At 44.4% G+C, this 18,806-nt stretch overlaps 1 protein-coding gene across 5 annotated transcripts in view; it reads left to right on the top strand.

Annotated features, from left to right (window-relative positions):
* Positions 1-18,806, top strand: part of LOC137358811 (A-kinase anchor protein 7-like) — a 190,790-nt gene that overhangs the window by 138,572 nt on the left and 33,412 nt on the right. Inside the window, exon 8 of one of the 5 annotated variants that reach the window (XR_010971341.1) lies at positions 3,050-3,258. The exons of 3 other annotated variants lie outside the window; for them this stretch is intronic. The gene's annotated coding sequence lies outside the window, so the exon portion shown is untranslated. Of the gene's footprint in view, positions 1-3,049; positions 3,259-10,955; positions 11,085-18,806 lie in introns of all 5 variants that reach the window. One more of the 5 variants, XR_010971342.1, reaches the window with a different exon arrangement.

The raw sequence follows: 18,806 nt of genomic DNA, 5'->3' as shown, positions 1-18,806 counted from the left end.
CCATCAGTGAGGCCAGCTCCAGCAGGAAACCCTCAGGCAGCCGGGGCCTTTCAGGCCTCAGACAGCCAGAGGACGGCTGTCAAAGTCATCCCAGGCCACAGGGCAGCATGATCAGCAGCCTACCTCCAGCCTAGCTGCTATCACAGGGGTCACATCTCGTAGAAGCACATATAAATGTAGAAAGAAGACTACCTGGAGATAGTTGGGGTTTCACGGGTGTTTGAAATTTGACATTTGCTTCATCATGCAAAATTCTTTGGTTTTGAAATTAACCTTCATTGTGTAAAAGTGATTATTCTATCATGCATTAATTGTGAGCTGCTGACTTCACCCTTCCCCCTTGCTGGATGCCAATATAGGCACAGCTCTCATTTGAATATGATCTCCCATGGGCCATAGTGAACACATCCAACGCAGTTCTCCGCCCCCCACACCTCCGTTCCCACTCCAAACAGCCACACTAAATTCAGCCCTGGGAGAGCAGGGTCATTGACTATTAATAGCATATATTGAAATAAGTGCACTTGGGACTTGCCAGGCAGTTTATGACAAGGGCCAACAAAACGCAAAGGATCTCTAGAACCAGTTGAATGGCAGAAAACAGGCAGAAATAGCTACTGACCAATTATCCTGGTACAAAAATGTTCTTGCCTGTTTATACGCTACTAATTCATCAAAACTAGAACTATCTCCCCAGCCTTTTCTGCAATACTCACAACTTCTCTTGCACTGGGAGTTTCAGGCCACAGGTCTTGATCCCCCAGGCAACAGACCTCTGACCCCTTGTGAGAAACAAGACTTGGAGGCCCTGGGAAACTATGAGACTCAGACTTAGGAATGCAGTTTTATCTAGGCTCTCTGCAGCTTGCCTGCTTAATCGTTTGGGAGTACAAACACATAGGCAAGCAACAGGATTGGGCACCTTCAAAACTCATTGAGTCATTTCTGGCACAGAAGGAGACCATTCAGCCATCGAGTCCATGCTGGCTCTCCACGGAGCTATCCAGTCAGTTCCACTCCCCTGCTCGATCCCCGTGGGCCTGCAAGTTTATTTCCTTCAAATGGCCATCCAATTTCCTTTTGAAGTCATTGATTGTCTCTCCTTCCGCTACCCTTGTGGACAGCGAGTTCCAGGTCATTACCACCCGCTGCATAACAAAAGTCCTGCTTCATATTCTCCCTGCATCTCTTGCCCAAAACCTTCAATCTGTGTCCCCTAGTCCTTGTACCATTAGTTAATGGGAACAGTTTTTCCTTATCTAACTTATCTAAGCCTGCCATAATCTTGTACAACTCTATAGATCCCCCCTTAATCTCCTTTGTTCTAAGGATAACAAATCCAGCTTTTCCAACCCAACCTTGTAACTAAAATCCCCCATCTCCGGAACCATTCTGGTAAATCTCCTCTGCACCCTGTCAAGGAACCTCACATCCTTCCTATTGTGTGGTGACCAGAACTGGAAACAGTACTCCAGTTGGGGCCTAACAAGAGGTTTATAAAAGTTGAGCATTTATGAAGCCCAAGTGCTAATCACTCTCTCAATATGTCCTGCCACCTTAAAAGGTTTATGCCAATGCACCCCCAGGTCCCTCTGTTTCTGCATACTCTTTAGAACTGTGTCATGAAATATATATTGCCTCTCCCTATTCCTTCTGCCAAAATGCATCACTTCACACTTGTCAGTATTAAATTCCATCTGCCACCTCTCTGCCCACTCTGCTAGCCAATGTCCTGTTGCTAGCGGTTCATATCATCCTCATTGTTTGCCACACCTCCAAGTTTGGTGTTGTCAGCACATTTTGAAATTCTAGTCTGTATTGCAATATCCAAGTCATTTCCATGTAGCAAAAAAAGCAGCGGACCCAGCACTGACCTTGAGGAACACCACTATCTACCAATCTCCAGTCTGAAAAACAACTATTTACCACGACTCTCTGTTTTCTGTCCTTAAGCCAATTTTTTATTCAGTTGGACACTGACCTCTTATTCCATGAGCCTCAGTTTTGTTAATCAGACTTTTACGTGGTACTTTAACAAACGCTTTCTCAAAATCCATATGAACGACATCCACCACGTTCTCTTCATCAACCTTCTCTGTTACTTCATCAAAAAGTTCAGTTAGATTAATCAAGCATGATCTGCCTTTTACAAATCCATGCTGGCTATCCTTAACTGACTTGAACCTCTCCAAGTGTCTGTTGATTTTTTCCCCTGATTATTGTTTCTAAAACCTTACCCATCACTGTTGTTAAATGGAACAGTTGCATAGAAAAGTTACATAGGAACTGCCAACGTAGCTGCCGACTATATCTCTTCACCTTATTTTCCTCTAAACAACCCAAAGCAAGATTCTACTGAGGAGTAGCAAGAGGAGTAGGAAAGAGACAAGCAACCTTCCATCTCTGCCCAATCAGTCACATCCTCATTCACACCATCAATTCACTGTTTCCCTGTGGTTCACTTTCTCAAAGAAATCGTCCCCAGGGAGAATATAGATAGTTATAATGAGGGATTTTCAATCAGACATGACACATGAGGAAATGGAGGAGTCAGAAGTGATAGTAGGATCTGGCGGTGGAGTGGAAGCACTCCAGAACCTGCAGACTCAGATTGCTGGAGCCTTGTTCTAAAAGGTTGGATGCCAGATGAGCATCACACTCATGTGGTGGCACAGGGCCATTTTGGAACATTTGATACAAAAAGGTGGCATCACAACAGAGTGCAGTATCATCTTCTGTGTGAATAGCCCAGAAGGATGTTACGTAATGCAACAATATCTGGAGTGACTGCCAGCGCCAGGGACATCTGCATCTGTTGCCTGGACAGAGAATTATCCAAACCTGTCAGTGCATCCTGTGTGTCTTTGGGCTTGCGGAGCTGTTTGAACAGAATGATAGTAACTGCCTTCTGAAAGCTCTGGGGTGCTATTTCCTAGGGTCTGCAGGATTTAACTGATACCAGTTTAGATTTCACTGATCAGGGGTAGTCAAATGTTAGTCTCTGCACAAATGCTGTCCACCTTCATGATGCCATCCTTTTTCCTGATAGCACCACACATGACCAGGGCTGCCTGCTTACCTGCAGTGGTTATGTAACTTGCTGAAGAGTCCTACTGAAACTCAGACGTCCTGAAACAAAGACAACCCCATTCCCAAGAGACTCATAATCCACAGCACAACCAAAATCTATTTCCATCCCTGACCCACATAAGCACCTTAGTGAAGCACCAGAAGTGACAGTATGGAGAGGCACTAGGAGTAAGTATGAAAGAAAATACTGACTGTAATTAATATCTGCAAAGTTCAAAAACTTTGTAATACGAAGTTAGCACTATTCTTTTTTTTTGTATTTCAAAGGATGTTTAGAGATCATTTTGCTACAGGGCAGAGTTATTTCCATGTCTCCTTACTGAACCATTGCCTTCTTAAGCAGATCTCTCGTGACACATTCTCAAGGGAGCAGCATGTTCTACAAACTTTTTTTTTGTTCATGGGATGTGGGCGTCACCAGCTAGGCCAGCATTTATTGCCCATCCCTAATTGCCCTTGAGAAGGTGGTGGTGAGCTGCCTTTTTGAACCGCTGCAGTCCATGTGAGGTAGGTACACCCACAATGCTGTTAGGAAGGGAGTTCCAGGATTTTGACCCAGCGACAGTGAAGGAACGGCGATATAGTTCCAAGTCAGGATGGTGTGTGACTTGGAGGGGAACTTGCAGGCGGTGGTGTTCCCGTGCATTTGCTGCCCTTGTCCTTCTAGGTGATAGAGCTCGTGGGTTTGGAAGGTGCTGCCTAGTGAAAGAATGCTTCCTAGTTGGTTGTCTTCTCTTTTGGGAATCTTTATCCTGATGTCTGCCTCATTTCCTCTTTCTCTGTCTCTATCTCCATTATAAAGCCATGTATGGGAACAACCATACAGATCCACTTGATAAGGGCTTCAAGACAGAAGGATGGAAAGAATAATGTTCCCTGCCTGAAGCTGCTGAAAGGCAGTTTCCAGGATTCCTCCTTTGTAGCATCGCTGAGAAGATAGTTTGCTGCAGTCAAAGACCATATTTCAGTCAAAGATTGTGGACTGTCAAAGCTTGTAAAGATTAGATTAGATTAGATTAGATTAGATTAGATTAGAGATACAGTACTGAAACAGGCCCTTCGGCCCACCGAGTCTGTGCCGACCATCAACCACCCATTTATACTAATCCTACACTAATCCCATATTCCTACCAAACATCCCCACCTGTCCCTATATTTCCCTACCACCTACCTATACTAGTGACAATTTATAATGGTCAATTTACCTACCAACCTGCAAGTCTTTTGGCTTGTGGGAGGAAACCGGAGCACCCGGAGAAAACCCACGCAGACACAGGGAGAACTTGCAAACTCCACACAGGCAGTACCCAGAATCGAACCCGGGTCCCTGGAGCTCAACCACTTCATTGTTTATTTTTTATTTCTCTTTCCTGCTGGCTTAAGTTTTCACGTGTAATTCTGGGATAAATAATTGAATGCCTGGGACAGCTCATTATGCTCTCATTGACATATATCCACTACTTTGGGGATGGGCCTATCTTCTGCCAGCACCCAGTTGCACCAAAATTTACTGTGTATTTCAGCACAGGTAAAAATCTAATGTATTTGACCTGCACTCAAAATCTGGCCCCCTTTGCTAAAACTATTACACTTTTGCCACTAATGATCGTGGAATTTTGGGCCATGTTAGTGTATTTAATTAATGTTGAATGAATTATTACGCATTTGGTTCTCAGGCTGATTTTAACTAAAAATTCTGAATAATGAAACCTGAATCAGAAGAGTTAGAGATTTGTTCTGTGGCTGCTTTGTTGACTATTCATAAACATTAGGTAAATCGGCATAACATTTTGCCACTAATGTAATTGGCTGTTACGGGATCACATGTTAGCCTATCTTTGAGGTATCCCATTCTACACTATTGTCAGGTTGTTTATAGTGTTCTATTGCATGTTGGATAGAAGCATATCTTGGAGACATGAGGTAGAATTTTTGTGTATTAAATGGTATTTGCAACTCAGTAGGGGAGGATAATTTGTGAGTGATAGTTACCAGCGAGTTATGATCAACCTCATGAGCACATCATTGCCTTCAAATGTTTATTCTAAAAATCGTTCCTTGTGTTGACTTAATTTCTTTTTGGGAAATGGAAAATGTACCATGTAGTTATGATAAGGTATAGAAATATAATTTTATTTTCATATCAGTTGAGGTGACTCACTAGGAGAAGCTGGCCACTGGGTCTCTGTCTGTAGAAAGATAACGGAAGGCAATGGAAGATCTTGCATAAATCCTTCTACTCCTCCACACAAGCTGCACAAATTCTGCCCTAGTGTTCATGACAACCGTTGGCTGACATATGGAGATTCAGGCGCCATGTGCTTCAGTTATGCCTTCAGATTCACAGCTTCTTAGCATATAGTCCTGGAAGCCAGGGATATGTTTATTGTCCAGGTTCCAAGAGACCCATCAACTTGTCTTCTGAGTCTGCCCTCAGATTCGTCTGTAAATACACTGTAAAATTACTGTGACTTGTTAAGCTGGTGACAGTCCACTGGTTCATCTTGTAAATGTACAGCAAGTGGACACGTGAATTAACCAAATCCTGAGTAGGTTTACAAAATGGGATTTTCCTTAGAAAGTGTCAGGGACTAAACTGCAAAATTGTCATTCAGCGTGCCTCTGTTAAGATAGTTTAAAAAAAAATTCAATAGTTATTCCACTAACCGGATCATCATAGCTGTCAGCTCATTTGCACATTGGTTTTATAGTGATTTGGTGCATTATGACCTCAATATAATGGACACCAGCTTCAGTGCTAAGCGAAATATTGAGTGGCAAAAAATGTTACTAAAATGATTTACTGCGTCTCCAAAGGCAGTGGTTTTACACTTTTCCTCTCATGACCATGAAAGTGCTTGTATGAAATGGAAACATCTCGATACATATGCAGACTAACCGCTCTCGACTCCTCCACTATTGTTAAATTATCAGACTGTTTATCTGACATCCAGTACTTGATGAACATGAATTTCCTCCAATAAAGAAAGAACTCCTTGTTCTTTTAAGTCCCTGCTCTGTTATTTTGAAGTTGCAGCCAATTTTCTCATTGCCGACTGACAGTGGACTTCTGTTGTATCCAAGTGTGACCTGCAGTGGTAAATGTAGCATATGCAGAGGGTGGGGGAGGACAGTGTTTTAACCAGCAAGGGCGGGTGCCAGTGCGCATGGGGAGATTAAAGAATCAATAAATGCCGGTAGGTCAGAAATCCTACAGGAACCTGCTGACTTCCGCGTTTAGCTGTTGTTGTTTTGCAGGTGTGTGGGAAGCCCGTGAGACAGTTGGAGCATTGATTTAAATATGTTAAAAACCAATAGATTGAAGATTTAACCCTGCATTCTGGCCATATCTGCCGTGCACAGGTTTTCCGGGCTGTGTGAAACTTGCCAGGGTCAACAAGGCGAAAGCACCACGGGGATTGATGGAGCTGTGAAATTGACAGGCTGGAAAGCCTTTTAATACTGATCCAGGACAGATGTGTCTTTGCCTATGTGCAAGGCTTTTATTCACAGGATTTATTCTCAGAATGGGGTTTCACTACTTTGCAGATGATTTGGGGGTCATTTCTGTCAACTTGGACTTTTTTCCCTTTGATGTGTACTTCCTAGCTGTCGGTCTTCACAGCAGCTTATACAGCTCTACTTTGGACCTCTGGAAAGGAACAAGAGCAGCACCAGCAACATCACTGGTAGTAGAAGCAGCACCAACAGGAGCAGTAGCTGCCTTCTCCTTCGTCACCTTCTACTCCACAGGATAGCAGGGTTGAACACAAAGCTCCAGCTCACAGGGAGTGAAACCCCTAACACGGGGTTTACCAGCAGAGGATCAGCTTTCTGGACATGACTGAGCAACAATGCCTCAGGAGGCTCAAACTTTCTTGGCAGGTGATTGCTGACATCTGCAGTGCCCTGGAACAAGACCTCCTTCCCAGTGGTCCATGTGGACATGCATCAAGGTCATCACACCCTGAATTTCTTCTCCTCCAGCTTCTTCCAGCATCTACTGGTGTTATCTGCAGGATTTCACAATCTGCTGTGCACAAGTGCATCTCTGAGGTGACCAATGCCATGTTTGGCAGGGATGCCTCTTTGCTATTGATGAGGCCAGTCAGAACAACAGGTCTCTCAGATTTCCTGCAATGGCTGGATTCCCAGAAATTTAGGGAATTATAGATTGCACCCAAGTGGTAAGCAAGGCGCCCTCAAATAAAGCGGGAGTATTTGTCAGTTGAAACAGATTCCACTCCGTTATTATTCAGCTGGTATGTAAACATCGGAAGATACTCATGCACGCCTTTGCAAGATATCCAGGAAGTTGCCATGATGCCTTCAGGCTGCGTAGTCAAGTATACCACAGATCTTCCAAGCTCCAGGCAGACTCAATGGATAGTTCCTTGGAGACAAGGGTTACTTCTAAGGAAGTGGCTGATGGCACCTGTAAGGAGCCCTATAGTGTCATCCAGGAACAAGGGCGGCACAGTGGCGCAGTGGTTAGCACTGCAGCCTCACAGCTCCGGCGACCCAGGTTCAATTCCGGGTACTGCCTGTGTGGAGTTTGCAAGTTCTCCCTGTGTCTGCGTGGGTTTCCTCCGGGTGCTCCGGTTTCCTCCCACATGCCAAAGACTTGCAGGTTGATAGGTAAATTGGCCATTAGAAATTGCCCCTAGTATAGGTAGGGAAAATATAGGGACAGGTGGGGATGTGGTAGGAATATGGGATTAATGTAGGATTAGTATAAGTGGGTGGTTGATGGTCGGCACAGACTCGGTGGGCCGAAGGGCCTGTTTCAGTGCTGTATCTCTAAACTAAACTAAAACTAAACTAAGTACAACAGAGTGGTTATTGAGCAAGCTAATGGGCTGCCGAAGATGTGATTCAGGTGCCTGGACAGACCTAGGGGCGCCCTTCAGTATGCACCAGCAAGGATGTCCCGAATTATAGTTGTCTGCTATGCCTTGAACAAGATGGCACAGCGGAGAGGATTGGATTGCAGGAGGAAGAAGGTGATGACTCTGCTGAATCTTCGGAGGAGGAGGAGCAACAGGAGGAGCAGGAGGAGGACAAGCCTAAAATGCCAAGGATCCCTAAAGCCAAACACCTAGATGCCCGGGGCAATCTCATACAGGCACAATGCAGCTAACCTGAGGCGTTGCAGCCATGTTGGTCACCAGTGATAGCCCCAATGCACCCAACCACCCCCCTCACCGCCCCCCCCCCCCACCCCGGCCCAAACACAAAACATTCCCGCAGTGAGTAATCCTTCCACTTCACTGACATCCATTGCTCCTCTTCTACTCCTGTCATACCATTTACCTCAAGGTTGATGTCCACTTAGCAGGTGAGAGGCAACAATGGAGATGACTGGACCATAGAGACTTAAAATAAAGCTTATGGTGCTTAACAATTACAATAAAGAGGAAACATTGACAGATATTTAAACACACAAATGTTTTTGCCTCTGCAACTACAAATGCTTTATCTTCCTTTTTCTACTACCCCTACATTGTGCTATCCCCATGGCTTCAGCAGAGTTGGAGAGAGGCTGCTTATTCCCTGCTCTGCCTGCTCAGATGCCCATGGCAGACATCCTCTGGGTTTTGGAGCCTGTGAATGCCCTGCCAAAGACTGCCCCACCTGCACTTGTGCAGGGGCAGACTTTGTCCTCGGGACAGGAGTCAACATGTGGGGCTCTGACTGGGGTGGGGGCGGGGTGGTGAAGAATTTTGGGAATGCCTTGAGCTATTAGGTTCACTAATATTCATTATAAGTCCACTGACTCCCACAGCCCCCTTGACTATACTTCTTCACACCCTGCCTCCTGTAAGGACTCTATTCCATTCTCCCAGTTTCTCCATCTCCGACGCATCTGCTCTGATGATGCTACCTTCCACAACAGCACCTCTGATATGTCTTCCTTTTTCCTCAACCGAGGATTCCCCCCCAATGTGGTTGACAGGGCCTTCAACTATGTCTGGCCCATTTGCCGCATTTCTGTCCTCACGCCTTCCCCTCCCTCCCAGAACCACAACAGGGTTCCCCTTTTCCTCTCTTTCCACCCCACCAGCCTCCACATCCAGAGGATCATCCTCCGCCATTTCCGCCACCTCCAGCGTGCTGCCACCACCAAACACATCTTCCCCCTCCCCTTCCCTGTCAGCATTCTGAAGGGATTGTTCTCTCCGTGACACCCTGCTCCACTCCTCCATTACTGCCGACACCTCGTCCCCTTCCCACGGCACCTTCCCCTGCAATCGCAGGAGGTGTACTACCTGCCCTTTTACCTCCTCTCTTCTCACTATCCAAGGCTCCAAACATTCCTTTCAGGTGAAGCAGCGATTTACTTGTATTTCTTTCAATTTAGTATACTGTATTCGCTGCTCACAATGTGGCCTCCCCTACATTGGGGAGACCAAATGCAGATTACCTGACCGCTTTGCTGAACACCTTCGCTCAGTCTGAAAGCATGACCCAAGCTTCCGGCTGCTTGCCATTTCAACACTTCACCCCTGCTCTAATGCCAACATTTCTGTCTTTGGCCTGCTCCTGTGTTGCAGTGAACATCAATGCAAGCTCGAGGAGCAGTACCTGATCTTTCGATTAGGCACTCTACAGCCTTGCCGACTGAACAGTGAGTTCAATAACTTCACAGCATGACTGGCCTTTTTTAATATTTTATTTTTAACTATGTGTCTGCTTTTCATGTAGTCAGAGCTGCTCATTATTCCACGATTGATACTCTCCCTGGACTAATGCTTTGTCTTTCACCACAAGCATTAACACACGCTTTGCCTTTGTCCCAGGGCAGCTTTGTTATTTAATCTCTCCTGCCCTCTCAAACACTTTCCCCTTTGTTCTCTCCCCCACTCCCCTCCCCTTCACTTGCTTAAAACCTAATTCTTTTCTAACCTTTGCCAGTTCTGATGAAAGGCCACAGACCTGAAACGTTAACTTTGCTTCTCTCTCCACAGATGCTGCCAGACCTGATGAGTATTTCCAGCACTTTTTGTTTTGTTTCAGATTTCCAGTATCTGTAGTATTTTGCTTTTGCTCACACATTTTCTGTTGCTGGTCTCGAATAGTTCTCTTCATTGATGACCCTCGAAGCTTAGCATCTGTGTCCAGGTGAGCAGAGCTTGAAGGGTCCTGCACCTTCCAATGGGGACTTTCCGCTGCTGTCCCTGTCTCTAACACTTGTTCCTGCTCACTTGTGATGTGTGACAACGTAACTACCTGCCTTGGAGGCCCCATTGAGGTGTATGTATCTGAGCTAGTGGAGAGTGTTATGTATTCACCAGTTTGCTGAATATTTTATATATATGATTTATCTCAGAGCAATGCAGAGATGACACTAGTTCTAAATCAACAACTAGTTTATTTAAAGCACTTTAAATTATCTCAGCACTTACAAGATATCAGTACAATGTATTTCAGCACACTCTTGAGTTTACTAGAGCATTCCAGCCTGCCTGTTTAGTTTCAGTTTCATAAACACTTAAGCTCCATCCATTGTCTTATGTACTCAAGCACAGTGAACATTGATCATTAAACAGACTAATACAATCAAATCCAGATCAATTAATCCATTGAACACTACAGAGGGTGGGCATGAGTCATGAGATGGTGCTTCTTCAGAGTGCGGGACCTCCTCTGAGGATCCTCGGCCTCCTCCCGCCCCAGCTCCTGTGTCACACTTGAAGGACACATGGGAGATGAACAACATGAATTAGAACTGGAAAGGGGAAAGGGTTCACAGTCATCATTGTGCAGATGATCACATTACAGTTACGGGTGACAGCAAATCAACATGAGTGATTGTTGTGTGCCATGTGGCAGTGTGATATCTAATTCTGTCACCGACTATCTAGGAGACCCCCATCTCTCCAATGGCCAGGCACTCTGCAACTAGGAAGATTTCGAATGCATCCTCCTCCTCTGATAGGAGAGTCTCTGCCTCTCCCTGGAGTTCAACCTTCTTCGAGCAAGGAGTCATGAAGGTGAGAAATGAGGAATGTGTTGAGTGGATGGAAGGACATCATTTATGGAGGGTGACAGTGAAAGATGGATGTGAGCTGTCAATAAAATGGGAATAAGCGTCAGTGGTAACTGTTCAGATGGGAATGTGTAGAAATGCCTCGAGAAAGAGGAATTGGTGAACCTGCGAGGTGTGATGGTCTGATGAGTGCTGTGCAGGAGAAGGCTGGGGATGTCAGAGTGAGGGGGTTAGCTCTCGAAAGTGGATGCCACTCACCTTTCCTACCCTGATGAGATCATTGAACCTCTTTCGGCTTTGTATGTAGGATCACGGGACCACATTGCTCCTGCTCACCCCCTCCGCGACTTAATAGTCATGTCTGTTTGCTAGCCGATGCTGGCCTCTTCCTCCCACCTGCCAGAAATAACACATCTCTGTGGGTCTTTATTGCCTGCAGCATTACTCCCAGGGTTGCGTCCAAAAACTGGGTGGGGTGGTGGCAGGTGGTGGGGGGGGGGGGGGGGGGTGGGGTGGGGGGGAAGATTGGTGCTGGTGGTGAGCTTCCCACGTTGGCATATCATCAACAAAGTTCTTGCCTGTGTGCTGACACTTGGAGAATGGTTGAATTGTACCCCTGCCAGGGTTCCTTTAAGTAGAAATCCTTTGACAGTCAGGCGCGAGTTGTCAACACGCTCACCCGCTCCGATTAGTTGGGAAACCTGGTGGTGGGATGCTAATACGTGGGCTGAGTTAAAAAGCTACGGCAAAGCCTCCTCCTAGATCCGCTACCAGCCTCCCCCGCTGCAAACGGTTCCACATGTTAAAATTCTGCCCAGGATGTCACTCCATTCTTACCGCCTCAGTTGCAAGCACCCACCCACATTTGGAAAGACGCTTCAAGCATCCACTGAAGTAACGCTAGAAGATTTTTGTGTCAAATACAGGAACAAGGATCTGGTGGAATGGTTGCCCATTCAATTTCCTGCCTACATAATGCTAGAATAACTGAAGAGGAAGTAATGCCTTTGGACTTTGAAGGATGCATGAGGAATTTGTTGATTACATAAGACATTATGCTGTTGAGTGCTCAGAAAATTTTTCACCCTAAAGCCTTACCATTGCAACAGACTAAGAACTACATTCTGGAATAGGCACTTAACTCCTTTGTGAGCTATTACTTCTTTGTTTTCTAAATGCTTTTACCATCAGTATCTTGTGTGCATTACTGCTTCTGTGCAATAATCTTATATGTAAACAAATCTTAGTACTGTTGTTAGCTTGAACTTAACACTCCGATATTGCAGTACTTACTGCCTTTCAGAGTAGACGTAAGAACACAGTGGGTCTCCAGCATTCCAAAAAATCTCCTGTACAAATCAGATGCATCCATGGAGAATATTTGTAAGTGCAACAATCGTGTACCCTCAAGAACATAAGAATCTCTCCTTGTGATCTAATTAATCCAGTGTTGGGAGGTTCACAATATATCTGCAAAACTTGCAGTTTGGATGGTCCACTGAGAATGCAGATGAACGTAACAGAAAGCTAATGCTGCAGGGCATCACATCAGAAAAAAACTGTATCCATGGAAACAGCAGTTTATCCAAGCTTTGTTTTTTTTCCACTTTGTTACTTTATTTGAATTCTGAAGACCTTTTCAATGCAACTACTGAAAAACACTGGTATAATGTGACATTGTATTTTTAAAAGAACAAGAACCAAAAAAAAATTAATACAACTCAAAGTAAATTTACATTTATTAGAAATCTAGTTATATGGCAAATGAGTCATGCAAAGTCTATAGTTGTGTTAACCTCTCCCCCCCACCCCTAACAACTTGTGTGTGTGTATAGGTGTCAGTCTTGGTTAAGTGGTAATATTCTCACTTCTAACTTCTGAGTCAGAAGGTCATGCGTTCAACCCCCACGACAGAAACCCAGCAGTACTGAAGGTAAGGTGAGGTCAGAGGCAAGTGATACTGCAGAAGTCTAAGTAGATTGTTTTGTGATAGATGTGGAACCTGGGCCAAATGGAATACCACGGTTGTATACTGTCCAGTTCAGCCTGCAGAAGAAGTGGGTGGCGGTAGAGACTAGGAGCTGGAATTTTGGGTGGAATCTAATTAGGATGGCATCAGTTTTATCAATATTGCATTCACTAATGTTCTGGCTCATTCACCAATTTATCACCAGTTAACAGACCAGCAAGGATCACATGGATGACCACAAGCTTTAACCCAAGGATGCAGCAATAGTGACAGTCAGACAGTATAATCATAGTCATTGAGTGAAGACAGTTGCGGAAGGGTAAAGCTGCATGTGGTCAACATACATGTGAAAGTTGACCTCTCACCCAAAGATGAAAAAAGCATTTTTTTCACCTTCCTGTTCTATAAAAAATCGGTTTCTGATAAGATCTATCAAGTTTAAATGGGGTATCTATACACTATTGATTTCCAATGGGATATATCTGTGAGTAATTCAGCTGCTTTGGAATGTTTGCACAGTACAGAATACTATGAATCAGCAAGGATTTGTTTCATAGGTTCTTTGTTGTGTTAAAATATGGAAAATAAAACTCAAGCTACTCAAATCAATCTCACTACTCAATCTATTATTACCTGAGCTGCGAGCAAATTGGAGTAGGGTAATCGTATTTAAAGATTAGAGAGTTAAATGCGTGGCTGAAAGATTGGTGTGAGAGAAAAGGGTTTTGATTCATGGGGCACAGGCACCAGTACTGGGGAAAGTGACGGCTTTACTGTTGGGATGGTGTTCACCTGAATCGTGCTGGGACCAATGTTCTGGCGAGTCGTATACTAGGGTGGTAGAGAGGGCTTTAAACTAAACAGTGGGGGCAGGGGATCAAGTGAGGGAAGATGTGATAAATTAGAACAAGGCAAGAGAGCAAAGTAGCAATAAGGGAATTAATCTGAGTATGGCAGGAAGGGACAGAGCATACAAATTTAAGTGTGCACCAATGGATAAGGCTAGAGGTTGCAAAAATAAGAAAAAGACAGAATTAAAGGCACTCTATCTGAATGCTCACAGCATTCACAACAAGGTATATGAATTGACAGCACAAATTGAAGTAAACTGGTATGATCTAATTGCCATCACAGAGATATGATTGCAGGGGGACCAAGGCTGGGAACTGAATGTTCGAGGGTATTCAGCATTTAGGAAGGATAGGCAAAAAGGAAAAGGAGGTGGGGTAGCACTGTTAATACAGGATCAGATCAGTACATTAGTGAGAGAGGATCTTAGATCGGAAGATCAAGATGTAGAATAAGTTTGGGTAGAGCTAAGAAACAGCAAGGGGCAGCAAACGTTGGTGGAAGTTGTTTCTAGGCCACCAAATAAAAGTGGTAATGTAGGGCACAGTATAAATCAGGAAATTAGAAGTGCATGTAACAAGGGTAATACAGTAATCATGGGGGACTTCAATCTGCATATAGACTGGGTAAACCTAATTAGCACTAATGCTGTGGAGTATGAATTCCTGGAATGTATACAAGATGGTTTTCTAGAACAGTATGTTGAGGAACCAACTAGAGAACGGGATATTTTAGATGTAGTATTGTGCAATGAAAAAGGCCTAAATAATAATCTCATTGCAAAGGTGCCTCTAGGGAAGAGTGACCATAATATGATTGAATTTTACATTAAGTTTGAAAGTGATGTAATGAAATCTGAAACTAGGGTCTGAAATCTAAGCAAAGGAAATTATGAAGGTATGAGGGCAAATTGGCTGTGGTAGATTGGGTAACTGTATTAGAAGGTATGATGGTAGACAGACAATGGCTAGTATTAGAGAATTAATACATGGTTTACAACAAATTTACATTCCTTTGAGGCACAAAAACCCAGCAGGAAAGGTGATCCAAACATGGAAAGCAAGATTTTATGAGAACAAAGGAAGAGGCTTATAAAGATGTCAAAAAAGTAATAAGCCTGAGGATTAGGAGCATTTTAGAATTCAGCAAAGGAGGACTAAGAAACTGATAAAGAAAGAGAAAATGAAATATGAAAGTAATCCAGCAAGAAACATAGAAACAGATAACAGAGACAGGAGAGTTTACAATGGGGAAATAAAGAAATGGCAGAGAAACTAAACAAATACTTTGTGTCTCTCTTCACGGAGGAAGATACAAAAAACCTCCCAGGGATTCTAGAGAACCAAGGGACTAGTCGGAATGAGGAACTGAAAAAAATCATTGTTTTGAGGATGTAACTAGCAGAATAGATAAGGGGGAACCAGTGAGTATGGTGTATTTGGATTTTCAGAAGGCATTCGATAAGTTCCCACACAGGAGGTTCGTAAGCAGAATTAGAGCACATGGGATTGGGGGTAATATATTGGCATGGATTACGGATTGGTTAACGGACAGAAAACAGAGTAGTAGGAATAAATGGGTCATTCTCATGTTGGCAGCCTGTGACTAGCGGACTACCGGAAGGATCAGTGCTTGAGCCCAGCTAGTCACAATCAATATCGATGATTTGGATGTGGGGACCAAATGTAATATTTCAAAGTTTGCTGATGACACAAAAGTAGGTGGTGAGGAGGATGCAAAGAGGCTTCAAGGGGATTTAGACAGGTTAAGTGAGTAGGCAAGAACATGGCAGATGGAATATAGTGTGGAAAAATGTTAAGTTATCCACTTTGGTAGGAAGAATAGAAATGGAGAGTGACCATAATTCCGTAAGTGGAACAGTGACTATAATTCCGTAAGTTTTAAGGTACTTGTGGATAAAGATAAGAGTAGTCCTCGGGTGAAGGTGCTAAATTGAGGGAAGGCAAATTATAACAATATTAGGCAGGAACTGAAGAATTTAGATTGGGGGGCGGCTGTTTGAGGGTAAATCAACATCTGACATGTGGGAGTCTTTCAAACGTCAGCTGATTAGAATCCAGGACCAGCATTTTCCTGTGAGGAAGAAGGATAAGTTTGGCAAGTTTCGGGAACCTTGGATAACACGGGATATTGTGAGCCTAGTCAAAAAGAAAAAGGAAGCATTCGTAAGGGCTGGAAGGCTAGGAACAGACGAATCCCTTGAGGAATATAAAGACAGTAGAAAGGAACTTAAGCAAGGAGTCAGGAGGGCTAAAAGGGGTCATGAAAGGTCATTGGCAAACAGGATTAAGGAAAATCCCAAGGCTTTTTCTACGTATATAAAGAGCAAGAGGGTAACTAGGGAAAGGGTTGGCCCACTCAGGGACAGAGAAGGGAATCTACGTGTGGCGCCAGAGGAAATGGGCGAGGTACTAAATGAGTACTTTGCATCAGTATTTAGCAAAGAGAAGGACTTGGTGGATGATGAGCCTAGGGAAGGGAGTGTAGATAGTCTCAGTCATCTCATTATCAAAAAGGAGGAGGTGTTGGGTGTCTTGCAAAGCATTAAGGTAGATAAGTCCCCAGGGCCTGATGGGATTTACCCCAGAATACTAAGGGAGGCAAGGGAAGTATTTGCTGGGGCCTTGACAGAAATCTTTTCATCCTCATTGGCTACAGGTGAGGTCCCAGAGGACTGGAGAATAGCCAATGTTGTGCCTTTGTTTAAGAAGGGTAGCAAGGATAATCCAGGAAATTATAGGCCGGTGAGCCTTATGTCAGTGGTAGGGAAATTATTAGAGAGGATTCTTCGGGACAGGATTTACTCTCATTTGGAAACAAACAAACTTATTAGCAAGAGGCAGCATGGTTTTGTGAAGGGGAGGTCATGTCTCACTAATTTGATTGAGTTTTTTGAGGGAGTGACAAAGATGATTGATGAAGGAAGGGCAGTGGATGTTATCTATATGGACTTCAGTAAAGCCTTTAACAAGATCCCTCATGGCAGACTGGTACAAAAGGTGAAGTCACACGGGATCAGAGGTGAGCTGCAAGATGGATACAGAACTGGCTCAGTCATAGAAGACAGAGGGTAGCAGTGGAAGGGTGCTTTTCTGAATGGAGGGATGTGACTAGTGGTGTTCCGCAGGGATCAGTGCTGGGACCTTTGCTCTTTGCAGTATATATAAATGATTTGGAGGAAAATGTAGCTGGTCTGATTAGTAAGTTTGCGGACGACACAAAGGTTGGTGGAGTTGCGGATAGTGATGAGGATTGTCAGAGGATACAGCAGGATATAGATCGGTTGGAGACTTGGGCGGAAAAATGGCAGATGGAGTTTAGTCCAGACAAATGTGAGGTAATGCATTTTGGAAGGTCTAATACAGGTGGGAAGTATACAGTAAATGGCAGAACCCTCAGGAGTATTGACAGGCAGAGAGATCTGGGCGTACAGGTCCACAGGTCACTGAAAGTGGCAACACAGGTGGATAAGGTAGTCAAGAAGGCATATGGCATGCTTGCCTTCATCGGTCGGGGCATAGAGTATAAAAATTGGCAAGTCATGCTGCAGCTGTACAGGACTTTAGTTAGGCCACACTTAGAATATTGCATGCAATTCTGGTCGCCACACTGCCAGAAGGACGTGGAGGCTTTGGAGAGGGTACAGAGGAGGTTTACCAGGATGTTGCCTGGTCTGGAGGGCATTAGTTATGAGGAGAGTTGGATAAACTCGGATTGTTTTCACTGGAACGACGGAGGTGGAGGGGCGACATGATAGAGGTTTACAAAGTTATGAGCGGCATGGACAGAGTGGATAGTCAGAAGCTTTTTCCCAGAGTGGAAGAGTCAGTTACTGGGGGACATAGGTTTAAGGTGAGAGGGGCAAAGTTTAGAGGGGATGTGCGAGGCAAGTTCTTTACACAGAGGGTGGTGAGTGCCTGGAACTTGCTGCCGGGGGAGGTGGTGGAAGCAGGTACAATAGCAACGTTTAAGAGGCATCTTGACAAATATATGAATAGGATGGGAATAGAGGGATACGGTCCCCGGAAGTGCAGAAGGTTTTAGTTTAGGCAGGCATCAAGATCGGCGCAGGCTTGGAGGGCCGAATGGCCTGTTCCTGTGCTGTACTGTTCTTTGTTCTTTGTTCCTAAATGGTGAGAGATTGGGAAGTGTTGATGTCCAAAGGGACCTGGGTGTCCTTGTTGATAAATCACTGTAAGTTAACATACAGATGCAGCAAACAAATAGGAAGGCAAATGGTATGTTGGCCTTTATTGCAAGATGATTTGAGTACAGGAGTAAATAAGTCTTGCTGCAATTGTGTGGACCACACCTCGAGTATTGTGTACAGCCTTGGCCTTCTTACCTAAGGAAGGATATACTTGCCATAGAGGGAGTGCAACAAAGGTTCACCAGACTGATCCCTGAGATGGCAGGATTGTCCTATGAGGAGAGATTGAGGAGACTGGGCCAATATTCTCTAGAGTTTAGAAGAATGAGAGGTGATCTCATTGAAACATACAACATTCTTACAGAGCTCAATAGGGTAGATGCAGGAAGGATGTTTCCCTTGGCTGGGGGAGTTCAGAACCAGCGGACACAGTCTCAGATTAAGAGTTCGGCCATTTAGGACTGAGATGAGGAGGAATTTCTTCACTCAGAGGGTAGGTGAATCTTTGGAGTTCTCTACCCCAGAGGGCTGTGGAGTCTCAGTTTCTGAGTATATTCAAGACAGAGATTTATAGATTTCTAAATATTAAAGATATCAAGGGACATGAGGATAGTGCGGGAAAATGAAGTTAAGGTAAAAGATCAGCCATGATCTAGTTGAATGGCAGAGAAGGCTCGAGGGCCTACTACTGCTCCTATTTCCTATGTTCCTATGTTACTAACTGGGAGTCATCTGCA

This window comes from Heterodontus francisci, chromosome 3, assembly GCF_036365525.1.
Source record: "Heterodontus francisci isolate sHetFra1 chromosome 3, sHetFra1.hap1, whole genome shotgun sequence".
NCBI lineage: Eukaryota > Metazoa > Chordata > Chondrichthyes > Heterodontiformes > Heterodontidae > Heterodontus > Heterodontus francisci.
The sequence above is the reverse complement of the archived record's forward strand: the minus strand, read 5'-3'. Positions and strand labels throughout refer to the sequence as shown.